This window comes from Zingiber officinale, chromosome 10B (genome assembly GCF_018446385.1).
Source record: "Zingiber officinale cultivar Zhangliang chromosome 10B, Zo_v1.1, whole genome shotgun sequence".
Lineage (NCBI taxonomy): Eukaryota > Viridiplantae > Streptophyta > Magnoliopsida > Zingiberales > Zingiberaceae > Zingiber > Zingiber officinale.
Genome location: NC_056005.1, coordinates 48,931,693 through 48,952,744, shown reverse-complemented (window position 1 = coordinate 48,952,744; position 21,052 = coordinate 48,931,693). Strand labels below are relative to the sequence as shown.

Here is a 21,052-nt window from a genome sequence, read left to right as displayed (position 1 = left end):
ATAGGAATAGGGTTAACATGGTTAATAACCCAAGGAAATCATATGCAAATGTTAGACCTAACAAGAACCAAACTACCATGCCTAAGGAGAGGAATGTAGTGAAGGATTTAGGCATTAATCCCAAGAAAGGGAGACACATGCCTAGAAAGGTAGGTAGGTCTTGAATTGTCCATGGTGGACAAGTTGATTCTAGGGTTAGAAACCTAATATTAAAAATCAGGCTTTAAGGGAAACACTTGATAGGGTAGAAAAAGTCTTAGATAAATTTATTGTTAGATCTAAAGGACTTGATAAGATGTTGGGTATTCAAAGACCCAATGAGGATAGATCCGGTTGGGATACCAGTTGATATGGGTTATGATAAGTCGGTCTGTCGAATAAAGAAAGAGAAAAGATAGGAGAGGAATATAGACGGATGAATGTATAATTAATAAGATAATGAGTAACCAAATAAAAGGCTTTCTCGCATGCTCGGTCAGGCAAAGCCCAAAAGAACGTAAAGGCACTTAACCTTATAGAAGCTCTTAGTATATTACCAGCCGAGAGAAGGCCGAACGAGCACCAAAGTACCTACACACGTTTGGTCAGGCAAAGCCCGACCAAGCGTAGAGGTACTTAACCTTATAGAAGCTCTTAGTATATTACCAGTCGAGGGAAGGCAGAGTGAGCACCAATGTACTTACACGCGCTCGAATAGGCAATGCCCGATCGAGCGTAAAGACACTTAGTCTTATAGAAGCTCTTAGTATATTACCGGTCGAGGAAAGGCTGAGCGAGCACCAATGTGCCTACACGCGTTTGGTTAGGCAAAGTCCGACCGAGCATAAAGGTACTTAGCCTTATAGAAGTTTGTGGTATATTACCGGTCGAGTGAAGGCTGAGCGAGTGTCAGTATGCACTTGACCGAATAAAGTCAGACCGAGCGTAAGGGAACTTAGCCTTATATATAGTGTTTAGTATATTACTGACCGAGTGAAGCCCGAGCGAGCATCGATATGTTTACACGCGCTCGGATAGGCAATGCCCGACCAAGCGTAAAAGCATTAAGCCTTATACATCTTGTAGTATATTACCAATCGAGTGAAGGCCAAACGAGTGCCAATATGTGTATATGCGCTCGATTGGATAAAGTCTGACCGAGCATAAGAGCACTTAACCTTATATATATAGTTTTCAGTATATTACCGACCGAGTGAACGCCGATCGAGCATCGATATGCTTACACGTGCTCGGACAGGCAATGCCCGACCGAGCGTAAAGGCATTTAGCCTTATGGAAGCTTTTAGTATATCATCGGTCGATTGAAAGCCTAGCAAACACCAGTGTTGTATATGTGCTCGGCCGGACAGAACCCAACCGAGCATAAGGGCACTCAGCCTTATAAAGCTCATAAACATTCTCAGCCGAAACATGCTTAGCAAAAGGTATTCTCAATATATACACGGTTGGCTTGAACGATCGGTCGAGACATGCTTAACAGAAGTATATAAGTATGACAACTTGGTAAATTTAGCGGAAAATATTTTCTTGAAGCTTCTTCAATTATAATAACGTGTTCATATGCATATCTCATCATAAATATGAGTCACAAACGACAAAAGAGGTACATCTGTGGTACAAAAAAGATTTCTTAAAAAGATTATTGTATGAATCTTAGGAGATGACTTCATCTCCTAACAAACTCTAACAAATCGGGGACCACTTCATGACTACGGAGGTTACATGAGGTAGTATAAAAATGGGGATCCTCTCCGTTAGCAAGATAAGCAAGTTCTATCATCTAAACTCTATTTCAAACTACTTCAGTTACTGTTCTTCTTCTTTTTCTTCCACCCTTAAGAGAGAAACTGACTTAAGCATTGGAGGGCCTAGCCAGGGATTCCCACCTAGATCTTAAGTCACTAACGCTTTGTTGGTTTGTCTCACTGTGCACAGGATCGTGCAGGGGTTTTTTTTTCCAAATCTTCAGAAATGATTACTACCCTGTCTCGCTTCATCTCTCGGTCAGCTGATCGGAGTCTTCCCTTCTTTAAAATACTTTGACAAGAAACTAAATTTCAATTGTAAAATACGGTGCCCAAATAATAATTAAATAATAAGATTTAATGGACGAAAAACCTTAATGGGATTTTTAGAAACTTTTTGAGAATTTTTCGGAACTTGTATGACGTAGGTTAAGGGGATAAATTTTTGGGCTAGGGTAAAGCCTGTTTTAACTACCCTATTTAAGGAAAGAAATGTTTAATTGTTAATTTTTGGTTTTGCTTCTCTAAACCTAATTCGGCGCTGCCCTCTCCCACATGCGATGCTCTTGTGGCATCGCTGCGCCGACTGCCTACAAAGCCCTACCGCCACGCCGCTCTTCTCTGCCCTTCGCATCGCAATCACCCGGAGCCACTTCTTTGTCGTGCCACTGCACAACCGTTCTCCCCTCCACGCATGCGATGCCATGTCGGGTGCTGCTGCACCTCTTCGTCGGAGACGTCTTCTTCCTCTTTTTTTTTTTTTTTTGAGTGGCGTCCACTGTCGTCAGTATCCAGCCGTGACCTAACAACCCCAACTGAGGTTACCTCATTCTAGCAGCGTGATCGTTGCTGGTGTCCCCGCCTATTGATCATTGCTTCGCCTGATCAGTTATCGACCGCCGACCACGGACCACCAACCTCCAACCATTAGCTTCTGTACTCGATCCTGTGTCATCGTCGGCTGCGTGGCCATGGGGAGCAACTGTCGGAGATGGAGATGATCAACCAATGGTTGGGTAACAAGTAATTATTACTTAAACCATTTTGATTATGATGGATAATAGTTTAATAGTTGAGACATGGAGCTTATCTAATAATTAATAAATTTGGAGGTTTAACTGGTATTAAATTTGTCATTGAATGGATTAATTAATCGAGTGATTTCCAATTAATTGATTAATGAATAGTTAATTTCATAACTATTTGATTAGTCAAAGTTGTTATCGGTTGATGAATACGTTGATGAATACTTGTAGGCACCATGTGAAATTGAATAATAAATGGAGTTAATTGATTAGGTATTCATAATTAATTTAGATAAATTAACTAGATGATCGAGAGTTAGGTAGTAAGGAACTAATATAATCAATAGGTTGATTAAATGATTTATAGATCCTTAGATCGGTTTCGTGTCATATACTTGTAGGACTTGAGTTTGAGTCAGACTTTGGACTTGAAGACGGTTCGGATACTCTGCATTCGAGGCGAGTACTTCTTGCTTTGTTTTCTTTTAGTACTTTGACCTTAGTGCATGAATTATTTTGGATAAGAACTGTTTACCTTGACTCCACTCTTACTTTCCTACGCATGATACTTCCACGCAATCTTTGAGAAATTCGTTCCATATCTATACAGTCTCTTATTGTTGTGCATGATCAATAGCAGATACTAGATACCATGTTTGTGTGCTTTGACTGTTATTTATTTATGTACGATATTGAGCATGCTGGCTTCATGTAGTGTACCTGTTTCTGTTTATATATATATATGATGACTGTTGCATTGTTCGCATTATGTCATTGCATGCATGCCGCATCCTCGGCCACTCGAGAGAGTGGTAGCTGGAGTTGATGCCGATCTTGTCCGCCTTGGTTGCTCGTGTGAGTGGTGAGGCGGCCAGGGACCCGTCGCGAGATGTAGCTAGTTAGCTACTATACTGGCCCTCGCCACTCGTGTGAGTGGTGCTGAGTGGTGTGATCATCACCTCGACCATCACGCGGATGGCGCTGGAGAGGTGGGCGGGAGTGACCATCCGTGCATATGCTGTTGTTATTATATTTGTTTTGGCTGCTGTCTATATATGCTGTTATTGCTCACTTACTGTTGTTGTTCACGTATGCTGATATGCTTACTTGTGTTGAGATATATTCTCATTGTAGATGTTAATCATTGTATATTTGTATATACCTTGCTTATTACCTCTGTAGTATGAGCAGTACTGTAGTAGATTAGTACCAGTTCTGACCTACTATACCTAGCCTAGGATATGGTTTCAGGTATGAGCATTTATTTTGGTTCTATTATAGTATCTGCTATTCTTCTTATGAGGCTGTATACTGTTGACACTCTCTACTTACATGTTCATGCACTATCTCTTTCCTTACCCGCTGAGTTCCAATACTCACCACCCCACAAAATGGTTTTCTTTCGTCAGGTAATAGGTAGATGAGTCATGGATGTTTCAAGAGATGCCGGTTGCCAGTCCTGGGTCCTACGTCACACTCGAGGATAGTTTTCGTTTTGGTTTTGTTATCGTTTGGGGTGGTATATTGATTTTGTGTATTTTATTTTTCAATAAGTCGATGTGAATTTTGGGTCAAGTCTGTGAGGACAGGTATTTTTGTTAGTGTCGTTGTTAGTTTTATGTTCGTATCGCTTTATGTCTTCCGCTGCTGTGTGTTTATTTTGTTCCAGCTGAGTGCGCTGTCATATTATGATATATGTTGTATTTATTTTTGTCCAGCCGGGTAGGCTGAATATATTAAACTGTGTGTTTTGTTGTTTATATTTTGTATATATATATTCCAGCCGAGTGTGGCTGAGGTATATTTTGTATGTAGTAATGCTTCAGATTATCACTCGTACAGGGGAGATGCTGCCGAAGTTTCTTCGGACTGGGACTCCTTTGGGGCGTGACAATTTTATGGTATCAGAGCATGGTTCGAGTCAGATGCTGTGTTTTGTGTTTTGAAATTTCGATCTTGTTTCGATTTATGATTTTCGGTGTTCCGATTGTTTTGTTTTCCCTTTGTAAGTTGATCCCTCGATGTGACTCTCGAGTTGTAGGACCAGGTAGCGGCAGAAATCTCCAAGTTATAGGAGGTATGTTTGTATACCGTCATCGTACATATTTATTAGTACTTGGCTAGTTGTTCGTACCATGCGTACTTAAATCTTATACTGCAACAAGTAGTAAAACAATCTAAGGTAAATAAAGGACTTGCATGTTAAAGATTAATAAGAATTGGCCTATCTTTAGACAGATCTATCAATAATCAGGGAGTTTATATCTGTTGGTTTGGATAGGAAAAAAAAAAAATATGGGACCAACGGAAGTGGAAACTATGAGTGATGTATCAACTTCAGCAAGGTTGTGCTAAGTTTCTAATGCAAGCTTCTGATTAGTAAAGAAAAAAAAAATTTATAAGAGGAGCACTCAACCTTCTAGTGTTCTGTAGTGTATTCTTTTCTCCAAGTCCTGGTGGTTCAAAACATGAGTCCTCATTGAATCTAAGTTCTGGAACTGCATATAGATGAATTCCACCAGTGTAGAATCGAGGAAACTTACCAGATCACACATCAGTTTGAGTGTTAACCCACTCCATATCCACATCACATAGTTTGAAGTGTGGATTTCCTAATTGAAGTTGCTGTGGAGTCTGTATGTTCAGAATTGATACAACCTTAGTTTGAAATAGAAAAGTTAACTGAATTAAAAAAAAAAAACACTTTCCTTTCATAGCATGTTGTAATTATCTTGTGTCATCTATTAGGTTGACTAGATTGGAACCAACAAATATAAAATGATAGATTGGTGTAAACTATTTACAGAACTTTGTACATGACTAAACCCAATTTCATATTCTTGTTTTGTAGAGAATGGGTAGAATTTTGGTTGTTCTCGGTTTGTTGGAAAGGTGCAAGATATTCATTTGGAATTAGCTTGTGAGGATTATGTTCGAATTGGCTAGCTCATGGGAAGTAGTAAGTGGAATTCTGTTTCTATACCTGATGTAAATGCTTATCTCTAGTGTATACTGCATTTGCTCTGCACGTGTATAACTTGGGTTTGGCTATTTCAATAGATGCTTAAGCGTTAGGTTCTGATTTCTTGGTATGAACTTAATATATAGAATGCGTTGGGATTTAATGGAGAATCATGTTGTTGTTCCATATAATCTAAGGATGTTAGATCTGAAATTTGGATTGTGATGTTTGAATAATGGTTGAGTTTGAGTTTGTTTACAGTGTTTGTATAAATTTCGGATGTAGTCCCTGCCTTATTGAATCTGACACATAGAATCTGGTATATTGGCACCATGTTGTGATGGTTAAACCATTCTACTTCATTTTTGGAATTGTTTAAGTGGTTCAATTTATAACCATTTAGGATTCAGTATTGAGAATGTTCATAATCTCTGCTGTCCTCCTTTGTTATGTTGATTATCCACAGTTGTCTAAATAGAAGTGTGAGAGTAACGGAAGCAGGGTGAGTTCATAACTTATAGAGTCATCTCTTGAGGTTGGAGATTTGTTGTGATACTTGGATGGAGTGATATATGAATATGTTGTTTGGTTGTTACTCTTACATGAGGATCCTTGGGTTGAGCAGTAAATTTGGGGATCAAATTTTTATTAGTAAGGGAGAATGTAAAATACGGTGCCCAAATAATAATTAAATAATAAGATTTAATGGACGAAAAACCTTAATGGGATTTTTAGAAATTTTTAGAAACTTTTTGAGAATTTTTCGGAACTTGTATGACGTAGGTTAAGGGGATAAATTTTTGGGCTAGGGTAAAACCTGTTTTAACTACTCTATTTAAGGAAAGAAATGTTTAATTGTTAATTTTTGGTTTTGCTTCTCTAAACCTAATCCGGCGCTGCCCTCTCCCACATGCGATGCTCTTGTGGCATCGCTGCGCCGACTGCCTACAAAGCCCTACCGCCACGCCGCTCTTCTCTGCCCTTCGCCTCGCAATCGGCCGGAGCCACTTCTTTGTCGCGCCACTGCACAAACGTTCTCCCCTCCACGCGTGCGACGCCATGTCGGGTGCTGCTGCACCTCTTCGTCGGAGACGTCTTCTTCCTCTTTTTTTTTTTTTTTTTTTGAGCGGCGTACACTGTCGTCAGTATCCAGCCGCGACCTAACAACCCCAACCGAGGTCACCTCATTCCAGCAGCGTGATCGTTGCTGGTGTCCCCGCCTATTGATCGTTGCTTCGCCTGATCAGTTATCGACCGCCGACCACGGACCACCAACCTCCAACCATTAGCTTCTGTACTCGATCCTGTGCCATCGTCGGCTGCGTGGCCATGGGGAGCAGCTGTCGGAGATGGAGATGATCAACCAATGGTTGGGTAACGAGTAATTATTACTTAAACTATTTTGATTATGATGGATAATAGTTTAATAGTTGAGACATGGAGCTTATCTAATAATTAATAAATTTGGAGGTTTAACTGGTATTAAATTTGTCATTGAATGGATTAATTAATCGAGTGATTTCCAATTAATTGATTAATGAATAGTTAATTTCATAACTATTTGATTAGTCAAAGTTGCTATCGATTGATGAATACGTTGATGAATACTTGTAGGCACCATGTGAAATTGAATAATAAATGGAGTTAATTGATTAGGTATTCATAATTAATTTAGATAAATTAACTAGATGATCGAGAGTTAGGTAGTAAGGAACTAATATAATCAATAGGTTGATTAAATGATTTATAGATCCTTAGATCGGTTTCGTGTCATATACTTGTAGGACTTGAGTTCGAGTCAGACTTTGGACTTGAAGACGGTTCGGATACTCTGCATTCGAGGCGAGTACTTGCTTTGTTTTCTTTTAGTACTTTGACCTTAGTGCATGAATTATTTTGGATAAGAACTGTTTACCTTGACTCCACTCTTACTTTCCTACGCATGATACTTCCACGCAATCTTTGAGAAATTCGTTCCATATCTATACAGTCTCTTATTGTTGTGCATGATCAATAGCAGATACTAGATACCATGTTTGTGTGCTTTGACTGTTATTTATTTATGTACGATATATCCATGCTTGTACTATATATATATATTGCACCTGCTCGATCTGATTATGTCATTGCATGCACGTCATAGCCCCGCCAGAGAGTGGTAGCCTGAGTCGGACTCTGTCGGTCCACTTGGTGTCCACCGGCCACCGTGTGGTGGTAGAGTGAACGATGGTACAGGGACCAGGGAGCATGTAGCTAGTTAGCTACTTGCAATTGTACCGCCACGTGGTGGAGTGGTAGCCGTACGTACACAATGCGGACCTCTCGCATGCGCCAGCGGGAGAGGTGTGTGGTGCGGGAGTGACCATCCGTGCATACGTGTTGTTATTATATTTGTTTTCGCCGTCATAAGTTTTTATTGCTCACTTTATTTGTTCACTTGATATGCTTACTTGTGTTGAGATATATTCTCATTGTAGATGTTAATCATTGTATATTTGTATATACCTTGCTTATTACCTCTGTAGTATGAGCAGTACTGTAGTAGATTAGTACCAGTTCTGACCTACTATACCTAGCCTAGGATATGGTTTCAGGTATGAGCATTTATTTTGGTTCTATTATAGTATCTGCTATTTTTCTTATGAGGCTGTATACTGTTGACACTCTCTACTTACATGTTCATGCACTATCTCTTTCCTTACCCGCTGAGTTCCAATACTCACCACCCCACAAAATAGTTTTCTTTCGCCAAGTAACAGGTAGACGAGTCATGGATGCTTGGAGAGATGTTGGTTGCCAGTCCTGGGTCCTACGTCACACTCGAGGATAGTTTTCGTTTTGGTTTTGTTATCATTTGGGGTGGTATATTGATTTTGTGTATTTTGTTTTTTAATAAGTCGATGTGAATTTTGGGTCAAGTCTGTGAGGACAGGTATTTTTGTTAGTGTCGTTAGTTTTATGTTCGTATCGCTTTATGTCTTCCGCTGCTGTGTGTTTATTTTGTTCCAGCTGAGTGTGCTGTCGTATTATGATATATGTTGTATTTATTTTTGTCCAGCCGGGTAGGCTGAATATATTAAACTGTGTGTTCTGTTGTTTATATTTTATATATATATATTCCAGCCGAGTGTGGTTGAGGTATATTTTGTATGTAGTAATGCTTCAGATTATCACTCGTACAGGGGAGATGTTGCCGAAGTTTCTTCGGACAGGGACTCCTTTGGGGCATGACATCAATAGGATGAGGACTGTAGCAAGGCTTTGAGGAGTTGAAAGGATATTTGTTTACTCTCCCTGTATTAGCTAAACCGGTGGTAGGAGAGACCTTGTGGATGCATTTGTTAACCAATGAACATGTTGTTGGTTCTGTATTAGTGAAGCAGGAAGAAAAAGAACAATTACCTGTATATTTTTTGAGGCATTTATTAAAAGGAGCAAAGTGCCGATATACGACACTTGAGAAGTTGGCTTATGGATTGGTTTTAGCGGCTCGAAGATTGTATCCTTATTTTCTATCACACTCGATTTTATTATTAACTAATAGCACTTTGGGTCAGGTACTCATTAACCCAGAAGCATCTGGAAGGTTGATCGAGTGGACGTCCGAGTTTAGTGAATATGATATACAGTATCAGCCTCGGACAGCCATCAAGGCTCAAGCTCTGGCGAACTTCATAACAGAAATATCAAGTCCAGACACAGAGGAAACCTGGATCATCTATGTAGATGGATCTTCTACTTGACAAGCTAGTGGAGTAGGGATTCTGCTTATATCTCGTAGAGAAGATCGAATACAGCTATTTGTTAAATTGAATTATAGAGCTACCAACAATAAGGCCGAATATAAAACATTAATAGCATGCTTGCAAGCTGCTAAGCATGTGTGAGCTATTGGTGTGGTAATTCATTATGATTCTCAATTGGCAGCACATCAATTAATAGGTAACTTTGAAATTAGTAATGAACGGCTCAAGTTTTATACAGAAGCATTCGACAAATTAAAGGCTGAATTTCATGAAGTAAATATAAAGAAAATCCCTCGAGTAGACAATCAAGTAGCAGATGAATTAGCTAAACTAGCTTCGACCATTATACCTTGGGATTTAGATAGACCGGTAGAACAAACATTGCTAGTATCTTGTATTGAGCAACATGCCAATCTAGAAATTCAGAGTGTTTAGAGAACACCTATTATTCTATTTTTACAGCAAGGAATTCTACCCACTGATACGGAACAAGCTAGGGTATTCAAAAAGAGGGCAAGCCAGTATACTATGATTGGAGATCACCTATATAAAAGGGCCTTCTCTAGTCCTTTACTCAAATGTGTTGGATCGGATGACATATAGTATTACAAGAAATGCATCAAGACTCTTGTGGTAGCCATATGGGAGGTCGATCTCTTGCTAGAAAAATATTATTAGCCAGATATTTTTCGCCTACTTTAGAAGCAAATGCTGCTCAACTTGTGAAAACATGTTTATCTTGTCAAAAATATCAAAATATTCCTCATCATCCCATTAAATTATTGAAGATCTCTATAGTATCTTGTCCTTTTAATCAATGGGGCATAGATATAGTTGGGCCTTTTCTTCTTGCACCTGCTCAAAGGAGATTCTTATTAGTAGTTGTCGATTATTTTTCTAAATGGGTAGAAGCAGAACCCCTGGCCAGAATTACTTAACATGTAGTCATCAAATTTCTATGGCAACATATTATTTGCAGATTTGGAATTCCACACGAAATAGTTTTTGATAATGGAAGGCAATTTCAGGGCAAGAAAATTAAAAAAATGGTGTTATGATTATGGCATCACACAAGCTTTTACCTCTGTGGCGTATCCATAAAGTAATGGACAAGCTGAAGTGACCAACAGAGAAATTATCAGAGTACTCAAAACCAAATTAGATCATATTGGTGGTAGCTGGGTAGATGAATTACCCAGTGTACTGTGGGCATATCATACCACTCCTAGAGAAGCCGCAGGAATCACTCCTTTTTATCTGGTCTATGGGGGTGAAGTAGTGATTCCTATTAAAATCAGAGTGGAATCTGACTGAAGGAGGCTTTATGATGACAGCAATGCAGATCAACGTTTCATGGAATTTGACTTAATAGAGGAAGCACGGGATAAAGCAACAACTCAGCTCATCTCATATCATCAAAGAATGAGAGAAAATTATAACAAAAGAGTTATTCCAAGATTTTTTCAGGTGGGTGATCTCGTATAGAAATGCATCAAGCCTATGGGAGATGTTAACAAGCTGGAACCCTAATGGGGAGGACCTTATAAAATAATACAAAAACTTGTATCAGGCTCTTGTTAACTCTAAAATACAGAAGGGAGAAAACCTAAACAGCCTTAGAGTGCTAATCATTTGCAATAATGTAGAACTTAACAAATATACCTGTAAGTCATTCATGTATTTTGTTCAAACATTGTTGATATGAGTAACAGAAAAAGTACAGACAATATTATTTGGAGAGGTCATATACTCACTCCTCTTTAAACTTCCATCTAGTCGATCGGGGACCTTATAGGGTGACCAGACATGCTCCTTTAAAGGGAACTAGAGACTTTAAACCTCCATCTAATCAATCGAGGACCTTAAAGGGTGACCAGACAGTCTCCTTTAAGGGGAACTAGAGACTTTAAACCTCCATCTAGTCGATTAGGGACCTTAAAGGGTAACCGGACAGACTCCTTTAAGGGGAATCGGAGACTTTAAACCATTATATAGTTGATCGAGAACCTTAAAGGGTGACCGGACAGGCTCCTTTAAGGGGAATCGAAGACTTTAAACCATCATATAGTCAATCGGGGACCTTAAGCAGTGACTAGATAGAATTTCTTAAGGGGAACTAGAGAATTTAAACATCCATCTAGTCGATCAGGGACCTTAAAGGGTGATCGGATAGGCTCCTTTAAGGGGAATCAGAGACTTTCAACCTCCATCTAGTCGATCGGGGATCTTAAAGGATGACCGGACATGCTCCTTTAAGGGGAACCGAAGACTTTAAACTTCTATCTAGTCGATCGAGAACCTTAAAGAGTGATTGGATAGACTCCTTTAAGGGGAACCGGAGACTTTAAACCATCATATAGTCGATCGGGGACCTTAAAGGGTAACTAGACATGCTCCTTTAAGGGGAACCAGTGACTTTAAACCATCATATAGTCGATTAAGGACCTTAAGGAGTGACTTAAAAGGCTTCCTTAAGGAAAATTGGAGACTTTAAACCTCCATCTAGTCGATCAGAGACCTTAAGGAGTGATTAAACATACTTCCTTAAGGGGAACCGAAGATTTTAAACCATCATATAGTCAATCGGGGACCTTAAGGAGTGATCGGACAGACATCCTTAAGGGGAATCAGAGAATTTAAACCATCATACAATTGATCGAGGACCTTAAGGAGTGACCAGACAAACTTCCTTAAGGGGAACCGAATACTTTAAACCATCATTTAGTCGATCAGGGACTTTAAGGAGTGATCAGAAAGGCTTCCTTAAGGGGAACCAGAGACTTTAAACTATCATACAGTCGATTAGGGACCTTAAGGAGTGACCGGATAAGTTTCCATAAGGGGAGCCGGAGACTTTAAACTCTCAGCAAGTTAATCAAAGCATATGAATTATAAGTATTGTCTTCATCTCACTTCGTTCGGTGATGTAAGGCCGATTAGTTTGTCACGTATAAGTTATCTCGTATGGGAATATACACTCGACCGGTCTACTAGATGGGTCAAGGATTCTTTATATATGAGCAAGGCATTCAACCCATCATAAAAATATGAAGATCATTAGGAAAAATTCATTCAACATGATATATCACTTAGGAGATAATTATGAGGTCTACTTCTTTTGATTACAATGGTATGTTTCTACAAGATATATGTAGCGAATATATTGAAGGAGTTAATTTATATGAATACTTGGGTGGTTTTGAAGATAGGGGAGCTCCACAAGGAAAGACAGGTAATTGTAAATTTTCATTAACATGTGATAAATAATAAGTAGTATATAGTAGTGATGAAATGACAAGAAAATATAGATACAAGATTCCAAGTTCATTCAAATATACTTAGAAAGTCTTTGGGAAGCTCCTGGTTAAGTCGTCGGTGATCTATGAACAAGGGAGGAGGTTCTCTTGATAGGTAAACCCTCTTCTCTTAACTGTTGAATTACTCCTTCAACAGAATGGGTAAGGGTTCCTACGATGCGTCGAGCATATTCTTTACCAAACCCAAGAGAATCCAAATAGGATCTGCGCTTGCTCTGCCAGCGCCCTTCCTCATTTACCTTATATGTCTGAAATTTAGATTATAGGCTATCCTTCTCTCCCTACAGGGTAGTTTTTGTTGTAACAATCCCAATAGTTCTTGTGAACATGTGTTTTGGTGTTTGGGCAAAGAGTTTAAGTAAGGTTTACCCTTGTCATTTGAAATGTGTATGTGAGTGGGCTAGCTTGCAGGAGACACATATGACTCAGCTTGATGGCTTCAAGAGTAGCTTTATGCGCAACATCTGAGAGAGCTTTATCTTTAAAGGCCCTTTCAACATTAAGCTGAGAATTAAGCCCTTGTAATTATAGTTCTAAGCTTTTCTTTTCTTCTTCTCGTGATTGTAGCAACTAGCGACAATCTTGTAAGGCTTTTTCTAGGTTAGAGTTGAGTTCAGTCTGTGAATTCACTTTATCTCATAGTTGAATGAGTTCATTGTTAGGGAGGTTGGAAGTAGCTTGTAATTCCTCCACTCTGTCTTTTAAAGTTTGATTAGTCCTTTCTAAATCTGCAACTACCCAAATGTAGGTTCGAAACATAGAGCTGAATGGAATAGCTGCATGGTTACATTTTGTAGTTACTGTTGGTGCGGTTAGCACTAACGATTTAACCCAGGTTTTGATGAATGACAAATCAGGTTAAATTAGTTTATTGTTGTCTAACACTTTGATCGAGTGTGTAGGAGAAGTCCAGACAGGTCGACGGGTTGACCGGATGTCTGGCACGAAGCCCAGCTATGTTGACGGGCTGACCGGATAGCTGGCACGAAGTCCAAGTGGGTCGACGGGCTGGGGACGCTTAGGTCACGAGTCCGGGCTAGGTCGACGGGTTGATGGATAGTGCACGAAGAGGCGTGTAAGTGCCAGTGTGCGGAGCCTCTGGTGTAAGTCGCTGTAGGGATCAGCTGAGGAGCTGGCTTTAAAGGAACATTAGGCGTCGATCCGCGCTAGATCCATTTCGATATCTAAGTCGAGATCGTGACTAGATTCGGTCTCGGAAAGAGACTAATCTAAGTCATACTGCTTTTGCTAATTCATACCTCATTTGCTTCTTATACTAACTCGTACTAATAATTTGGGTATATTTGCCTCGGACTAACCTTTTCAGAGGAGAAGGACTGGAGAAAGGTCCAGGCCCCGAGGCGAATTTTATCCAAGCCGAGTCGTCGCCACGTGGAGTTCACGATTAGACTTGCGCACGCACAGGCCAGGGATCGAGCGCCTGGGCGAAAGATATAAAAGAAGCCCGGGGTGGAGCTTCAATATCAACTCGTAACTCTTAGGATCGCTTGCTCTCTCCGCTCCAGGCAAGCTCTAAAAGCTCCGACAACGCGCTCTTTTCCTTATAGCTTTGTGTCGATAGCTTTGTTTTTTATTAGCATTTCTGTCTCTTTGTAATAATCATTTCGAATTGCTAGTAAATTGCCCAACGAAAGTACTCACGGAGTACGGGCCTTCGAGTAGGAGTCGTCACAAGCTCCGAACGAAGTAAAAAAACACCGTGTTCATTTGTCTATTGTTTTTAATTCTGCTGCGCTTAACTCTTTTCAACGTGGTTTTTTCGAATCGATATTCACCCCCCCTCTATCGACGTTTCACGATCCAACAAGTGGTATCAGAGCAGGTACCGCTCTAATCTGGTGCAACCACCAATCAGACAGGGGGTAAAAAATTAACCTTTATTTTTTTCGATTTTCAGTTTTACGCTTAATTCTAATATGGTACTATTACCTGTTTTGGAAATTTTTTTCGTTGTAATTAAATCTAAATTGGTGCAACACCAATTTAGATACTTTTATTATTTTTTCCCGCACTACTAATCCAAGACTAAGTCTTGGGATATTTTTTTTCGTTGTTTACTTGTGTGCAGGATGTCTCAACTAGAAGGCTTCAGCACAGTACATCCTCCCCTATTCAACGGGGATGACTTCTCGTACTGGAAGAAAAGAATGGAGGTGTACCTAAAGATGGACTACGATCAATGGTTCAACGTCATAAAGGCCTACCGAGCTCCAGCCGACAAATCCGGAAATCCACTAGACACGGAACAGTGGACTCCGGATATGAGGAAAAAGGCATCGACGGAAAACAAAGCAATCAACATGCTAACCCGCGGGTCTAACAGAAAACCGAACCAGAGTCGCAGGGCTTAAGAATTATGGGACAAGTGCATCGGTCGAGCGAAACGAACCGGTAACAAAAGAGACTTACTTTTAAATAAAATATTTAATATAAAAAGCAGGAAGGGAAATGGGTCAATCAGATGCGGATCAAGGACATCCTCAACGACTCCACGCGATAGGCCACGGATGGAAAATAGAGACTTAATAAGGCACTAAATACTTTTCACGTAATAGTTTGGGCATCGATCGTGGATGTTTACAAAATTTCTAAAATTTACCTAAATTAAAGTTAGACGAGCTTGTGAGTTGCATGAACAAACTAATCGAGAAAAGGTGTTGCTTTGTTTGTAGGCTCCTCGAAAAGAAAAGAAGAGCAAGTCGAATCAAGAAGATTCGATCAAGATTCCAAGACGAAGAATACACGGTGAACACGTAAGAAAATGTTCACCGTGAGAGAAAAGGAGTTTGAAGGACCTTCAAAGATCGCTCTCGTGGAATAAAAGAACGTGACTTTGGGATGTAATAAAGGGCACTACAAGACGAATGCCCAAGACCAAGTTCGACAAACAAGCCGACCAAAGAAGGCCTCAAAGCAACGTGGACAACTCCTCAGAATCGTCGGAGTAAGAAGCAGAACACCAGCCACCGTGACTGGCCCTGTCAAGACGCGGATCACAGCCAACGGTTCAACTAATCGAGCCACCCGATGTGAGACAAGGCCCAGATGAGGTATAATTTAATTTAAACAATTTTTTTTTAAAATTAATTCCTACTTAAATAGTAAATTAGTTAAAATAGAAAATGAAAATAAATCACTCCTTGAGGAAAATCAAGACCTCAAGGAACAAATCAAAAATTCAAATCCAACTCAAGATCTAACACTTGAGGAGAATTCATCATTAAAATCAGAAATTAATAAGTTAAAAGAAATGCTAGAAAAATTTGCTACAAGATCAAAAAATCTAGACTTAATCCTGAACAATCAAAAGGCGTGTTATAATAAAACCGGACTCGGATACAAGTCGAATTCAAATAAAACTTTTAAATAATTAATAACTCAATACAAATCAACTAATCAAGCTTGGGTTCCGAAAGCGTATTTGACCACGCAAGTAGGACTTAATCAATATTATATACCCAAAGAAAAAATATATTATATAAACTCGAATAAACCAAAATACAAACCTAAATAAAAAAATTCAAAATTTAAACATTTTAAAACTCAACAAAATATAAATTATAACCAAGTTAATTATAACTATAAAAGAAATAAACACAAACCTAAAACAAAAATTTAATTAAAGGCCAATAATTCAGGGGGAGACTCCAGAATAGCTGGCACCTACAAAACTAACTTACCCGACATGGTAACCCAAATAAACTAACCCGGCAGGGTAATTAGGATTAGTTAAAAAGGGACCCAGTTTAACTTGAATCATGGTACTGGTGAAGTTTTTTTATGATAGTACGTTGGGGAAGCTTGGGCATCGCATGTCTAGAAAGATATGACTTCAATCTGGTGCATTTGGCCAAGTGGAACCGACCGAAGCTACCTTTAAATGGATCCTAACTAGTTAGACCAAGGTTTAGTACTAAGCTCCGTGGATAGGACTATTCGGAAAATCTCGAAAGGTTGGTTACTTCTAATGACGTCCAAGTGACTCACCAAGCTTAGAAGTTTATCCGAATAATGCCTATTTGTTAAGACCAAAGCTAAACCTGAATCTAACACAAGTTAAACCAAACTCTATAATTAAATCTAATTCATCTCACAAAATCATAGGTTTCCCTGATTGAAAACTTAGATCGGGTGAGATGATTAAGGATTAGATTAAAATTAATTAAAATTAAACTTTGAATTTCAAATTAAAAATTAAATTTCAAATTTCAAATTAAAATAAAATTAATTAAAATTAAATTTCAAATTAATTAAAAATTAAATTTCAAATTTCAAATTAAAATAAAATTAATTAAAATTAAATTTCAAATTAATTAAAAATTAAATTTCCAACTAAAAACTAAATTATTTTTTAAATTAACTTTAAAAATTATTTTAAATTAACTTTAAAAATTAATTTTAAAAATTTTTAAAAATCAAATTAACTTTAAAAATTATTTTAAAAATCAAATTTTAAAAATTATTAAATTAACTTTAAAAATTATCTTAAATTAACTTTAAAAATTATTTTAAATTAACTATAAAAATTATTAACTTAAAATTAGTAAGTTAATTTGTTTATTTAAAAGAAAGTTAATGAATAATTTAAAAATTATTTAATTAATTAATTTTATTAAATTAAATTAACTTTTTATTTTAATTAAATTATTTAAAAATTATAAAAATTCATCTTTTTTTAAAATATTAAATTATTAAAATTATCTTAAATTAAAAATAATTTAAATAGTATATATTAGATAAATATTTAATCTAATCTAAATTAACATTAAAAATTATTTTAACTTAACTTTAAAAATTATTTTAAATTAACTTTAAAATATTTTAAAAATTAAATTAACATTAAAAATTATTTTAACTTAACTTTAAAAATTATTTTAAAAATTAAATTAACTTTAAAAATTATTTTAAATTAACTTTAAAAATTATTTTAAAAAATTAAATTAACTTTAAATTATTTTAATTTTTTTTTAAATTAACTTTAAAAATTATTTTTAACTTTAAAAATTTATAATCTTAAAAAGACTAACCTTAATTCCTACTCATTGTAGGAAACCAAGTGGATTTTGGACAGTGGTTGCTCCAAACACATGACTGGTGTAACGACCACCCTTCTTACTACTACTACTCTCTAAGGATGAACGTTACTTAACTACTAACTCTACTTAACCGGTATGATTAAAAATCACATGGAAACCCTACCGAAAAATTTCGGCAGAATCTCCCCTGTACCGGTGACCAATTCTATAATACACAAGATATACGCAGCCACAGGCGGCTGGAACACATTTTATTTATAACCACGCAGTAATAAATCAATAGTAAAAGAAAGAAACTACTCTAGCAAGCAACCAACTACATCACTCCACCAATAATACAAGTGAACTACTTACAAGTGCGGAATAACTTAAATACAGTCTCAACTCAAAATAACACTTAAGGCAATCTAAAAGAATTAAATAGAAGGTCTTAACAGGTTTGTCAGCTAATCCTGGATCTCTCCACAGTCCAGACATCACACACCTTCATCACCACCACCATCCTGTCGCCTCCCTTTCATATCTTAGTTTTTTTTCCGATTATCTGCAGTAGGAGGAAAGAAAATAGATCTATAAGTGAAACGCTTAGTAAGTACTAATCTATCTCACAAAAACTCGAAGTGCATAAAAAAGTAATGCAATAATACTGAAATTGAAATGCTAAAGCAAATCTGAATGTGCTCATGGTATACAGAAAATGAAACTGGATACTAAACATGCTCACTATCTAACAGGATAATAAGAAATTAACACTGTAAGCTTAGAATTAAAAAAAACTAACTTTTATTTATTCTAAGCATAAAACTTGTTTCAATTTCCTATATCCTTGTAATAGAAATTAATCTTTTAATTTCTATTTTACTTTCTTCTTCTTGTTCTTTTCTTTCTTCTTTACTTTTCTTTTTCCTTGGGCCCAGGCTTAGTACCATCTTTGTTTTGCGTTCTCTCTAATAGTGACTGGGGTAGCGAGCCTCCAGCCCTATGAGGATAAAGACCTCGGTCTTACCAGGACCAAGACCTCGGAATTGGTCACCTAGATTTGTTTAACGACAACCTCGGAAGTCGGGTACTAGCCTCTTACTTTAATTTACTATTCATCTCTTTTTAACTAGACTCTAGTCTTTTCTTTACTTATACTTCTCATACTCCTTTATTAGAACTTATTAGAATCCTGTAAATATTTCTAACAAGTATAAGATTACAACTAACCAAGCATGCTATATGAAAATACACAAGGGAAGAAGATCTGAACTCTCTAAGCATGTTATTAAACAAAGCGAAGGAGAGCGACTTTGAACTTACTAATCATGCTATAAAATAGAACAAAAGAGAGCTAATTCAAACTTGCTAATCATGCTATAAAATAGAGCAAAAGAAAGCTAATTTAGACTTTTTACACATGCTGTAAAATAGAGCAAAAGAAAGCTAACTTGGACTTACTAAACATGCTATAAAATAGAGCAAAAGAAAGCTAACTTGGACTTACTAAACATGTTGTGATAAGAGCAAAAGAAAGCTAATCTAATCTTACTAATCATGCTACAAAATAAAGCAAAAGAGAGCAACTTTGAGCTTACTAATCATGCCATAAAATAGAGTAAAGGAAAGTGATTTTAGGCTTTCTAAACATGCTGTAAAAACAGATTTAACTACTAGGCACGCAATGGAATCAAGTTATGCATACTGTGAAGATCAAGCTGTGAAAGTAAAACAAATTCAACTACTGCTCATGCTTAAATCTATAGCAAAGAAATAGAACATGAAGTCCGATCATGCATATTCAATAGCAAAAGGAAAAACTAGACAATACTGCTCAAGTTTTACTAATAGCATAATTAGAAATCTGCTCATTGAAATAAAACTATACTGCTGTGAAAAGAAGCTTTCATGCCCGGTTACTGGAAACAAACAAGTTTAGGGCTGCATATTAAAAAAAATACCATTCCTACTTAGTAAACCAATAAGAAGAAGAGTCTAAAGATGATCTGAAATCTATGGGCTGTTCTTATTCGGATGTTAACAGGAAATCTGCAGCTGAAATGCTAAACTAAGCCACGAAAATATCTAACTATCTCATGCTCATGGCTTGGAAACAAAACTAAATTCCGAGGCTATTTATATATAATCCGGAAATGGCATCTCAACACAGCAAGGAAGAATTGAAGAATTCAACCTACCTAGCACTACACGGCACATAACATTTCATGTTCATTGTGACAGCAAGGAGAGGAAATTGAGCAACAATACTAACTATGGCAATTCAACACAACAGGAGCAAAACTTAAGAAATCTCCTCCTTCTATTTCCCCAACCCTTCTCCTTACGGCAGTATCATCAAACAAAAACCCCAATCCTTTCTCAAAGAGCTCACGACAGCAATCAAAAGACTTCAAAATCCATACAACTTCAATCCCGAAAGCCAAGACATCAATGCAATACTCGGAACTACTCCTACTACAGGTGAGTAGTACTTACTGAGGGTTCTTGGACTTACAACCAAGGGAAAGAGGCGGCTAGGGTTCCGGATGGAGCTCGAACTCGGCGGTTCCTTTGTGCTTCCGAGCTCCCTTCGTCGGGATGGCCACCCACGGATGAAGGCTGGCCGGAAGAAAGCTTCGCCGGTGCCGGAGGCGTGCCCTACATTCGCTGTGTTTCTGCCCGAGAGAGGAGAAGGATCGCGCGGCGTCGAGAGGGTGTCGGCTCGGGAGAAAAGAAACCTAGGTCTTTTAATAACTAGGATTTTATTTACTAACTATACTATATCCTTAATTCTTTCTACATAGAGTTAACAAAAATCTCCTAGCTCAGTTGGTCAAGCCGGTTTTGGCTTGGGTCAGTCCGACCCGAGGTCGTGGGTTCGAACCTCGCCTTCAACGATTTTTGCCTAAACTTCTTTTAAAAATTACCTAAAAATACTCTAAAAATTTCTAAAATTCTCTAGAATATTTTAAAAGCATTTCCAAATATTTTTATGGACATTTGGAACTCGAAATAGGGAAAATTGGGTCGTTACAATCCCCCATACCTTATAAAAAGTTCATCCTCGAACTTAGAATAACTCTGGATACTTCTGTCTCATGCTGTCCTCCCGCTCCCAAGTGACTTGCCAGACGACCTTCACTAGTGGTACTTCTTTGTTTCTCAATCTCTTAACTGCTCTGTCCACTATCTGTGTAGGTCTGCTCTCATAACTAAGATCC

General features: G+C 37.7%; 1 long non-coding RNA gene across 1 annotated transcript; it reads left to right on the top strand.

Moving 5' to 3' along the window:
* Nucleotides 1-2,263: 2,263 nt before the first annotated feature.
* On the top strand, nucleotides 2,264-3,315 carry LOC122029971. The gene is made up of 2 exons (XR_006125269.1): nucleotides 2,264-2,768; nucleotides 3,172-3,315. It is a non-coding gene; the product is annotated as an uncharacterized LOC122029971 (long non-coding RNA).
* Nucleotides 3,316-21,052: the final 17,737 nt, after the last annotated feature.